The sequence below is a fragment of the Orycteropus afer genome, unplaced genomic scaffold (genome assembly GCF_000298275.1).
Source record: "Orycteropus afer afer isolate SDZICR_OR568_19922 unplaced genomic scaffold, OryAfe1.0 scaffold04350, whole genome shotgun sequence".
In the NCBI taxonomy this organism is placed as follows: domain Eukaryota; kingdom Metazoa; phylum Chordata; class Mammalia; order Tubulidentata; family Orycteropodidae; genus Orycteropus; species Orycteropus afer.
This window is the reverse complement of record NW_006925937.1, coordinates 4,211-6,814: the sequence shown is the minus strand read 5'-3', so window position 1 is coordinate 6,814 and position 2,604 is coordinate 4,211.

Here is a 2,604-nt window from a genome sequence, read left to right as displayed (position 1 = left end):
GTCCTAACCTTAATCACTTCTGTGTTATAAAGAGCAGAATAGACACAGAACAAGAGAAAGAGGAGGACAGACAATAGAAAAATTATCAGTAAGCCCAGGAATTCTGAAATTTGATTGTTACTAGAAGCTGAAATGTACAAGGGCCTCCCCTAGAGCCATGCCCCCAACTTGTGAGAAAATAAATTTTAGTTGTTTAAAACCACTCACACCTGGTGTTTCTGTTACAGCAGCACTAAGTAAGTAAGACTGGTTCAATAGGACTTATTTTGTAGGACCCTTACCTGTTAAGATTAAAGAGACATGGAATGAAGGAGAGGAGTTCTATAGTTTATAGGAAGAAATTAGAAATCTTTAACTCAGGTGAAGGATCGTTGGATTTAACTTTTTCCATTACGATTTTTTTTTAATGTCTGTCATAAAGAAAAACGTTTTGTTGTTGTTGTTGTGATATGGGTGAAAATTTACAGAACAAATTCACTTTTCATACAGCAGTTCACATAAACATTGTTTCATGACATTGACCACAATTCACCAAAGTGCAGCAGCTCCCCTCCCACTTCCTCCCCATAGTTACATTCATGCATTCTTGCCCCCTTACCTGTCTCCCTATGAATAAACAGCCCTTCTTTCTCCCATGACTGTTCTCTCCAAGGAGTGTATTTACCTCAGGTAAATGTTCAACTCCCGTGCCTGTCTTTTGCTTGGCTGGAAGCTGCAGGTGTAGGTTCAATTCTAGACCTGAAGGGCAACTGGAGGCCATAGTCTCATTGGTACCACCAGGCTCTATCAGATCAGCAAACCTGGTCCCCCTTTTTTTTTTCCAAATGATTTTGAGATTTGTTGAACATTATTCTCCCCCTCTGTCCAGGATCTCCTACCTAGATCCCCCTGCGAGTGGTTGACATTGGTAGCCGGGTACCATCTAGTTCTTCTGGTCTCATAGTAATACAGGCTGCAGATCGCATGGTGTATCAGTCGCTAGGACTAATTCTTTCCATGAATCTTTGGTTCTCTTCATTCTTCTTTGCTCTGGAGGATAAGAGACCCATCATTGCATCTAGATGGCTGCTTGCAAGCTTTTAAGATCCCAGTCGCTACTTGCCAAAGTAGGAGGTGGAACCATGTTTTGTGTATGTTATGCCAATGTTATACCAATTGAGCTTGATGTCCCCCTGTGACTATGGTCCCAAGCCCACAGGTTCAATTACTCAGTCCCTCTGGGTAGCTAGCTGTGACCAAGAAGTGACTACAGCCTTGTCCCTTGTCAGCTCTACTGTACACCTGGAAATTCAGATCATACAGATAGACTGAGAAGACCATTGTCTGCCAAACCTATACATGGTCATCTTGGGTACACTCCCCACTTCATAGACATACCTAATAGTTCAGCCTGTCCACCCATCTATCCACCTGTATACCCATGTTTGCCTTCAGTGACAACGCAGTACTGTATGTGCAAAAGGGTTCATCTTTGTTGTCTGTACCTCCCATGTACCTCTCTATGTCTTCCTCTTCCTTAATGCCACCATGTCGATCACTCACATTTGGTACATTGCCCTTCTCTTCACCCAAATTAGTACTTATGTCTACCTGTCTAGCAGTGTTCCCTCCCTCCCCCCCCAGTAACCAACAAAGAAAATTTCCTTCCATAGATAAACCTTTTCTTGATTTTTACAATAACGGACTAATACAGTATTTGTCCTTCTGTGATTGACTTAACTTCACTCAGCGTAATGTCCTCCAAGTTCATCCATGTTATGCAGTATTTTTCAGATTCTAGGTTATTCTTTAGGGTTGCATAGTATTTCATTGTGTGTATGTATGGAAGTTTGGTTATACATTCCTCAGTTGATGGACACCTAGGTTGTTTCCATCTTTTGGCTATTGTAAATGGTGCTGCAGTGAACATGGGTGTGCATATTCTGTTCTTGTCCTGGCTTTCACTTCTTTAGGATATATACCTAGTAATGGAATAGCTGGGTCAAATGGTATTTCTAATTCCAAGTTTTGAAGGAATCGCCATACTGCTTTCCACAATAATTGTACCATTTTACAGTCCCACCAGCAGTGTATGAGAATCCCAATCTCTCCACATCCTTGCCAGCATTTGTTATTTTCTATCTTGTTGAACTTTGCTACTAGTGCTGGAGCAAGATGGTATCTTACTGTTGGTTTGATTTCCATCTGTCTAATAGCTAATGATCATGAACATTTCTTCATAAGTTTGTTGGCCACCTGAATATCCTCCTTGGTGAAGTGTATATTCATGTCTTCTGCCCATTTTTTAATTGGAGTATTTGTCTTTTTGTTATTGAGGTGTTGGAGTTTTCTATAAATTTTAGAGGTAAGTCCCTTGTCAGATATGTCATTGCCAAATATTTTTTTTCTCAATCTTTAGGTTCTCTTTTTACTGTTTTGGAGAATTTTTGGAAGCACATAAAAATTTGATTTTTAGAAGGTTCCATTCATCTAGTTTCTCTTCTGTTTGTGCATTTTGGGTTATGCTTGATAGACTATGGCATATATTAGGGCTCTTAAAATTCCTCCAATTTTTTCTTGAGGAACTTTATAGTTTTAGGTTTCACATTTAAGTCTTTGATCCAT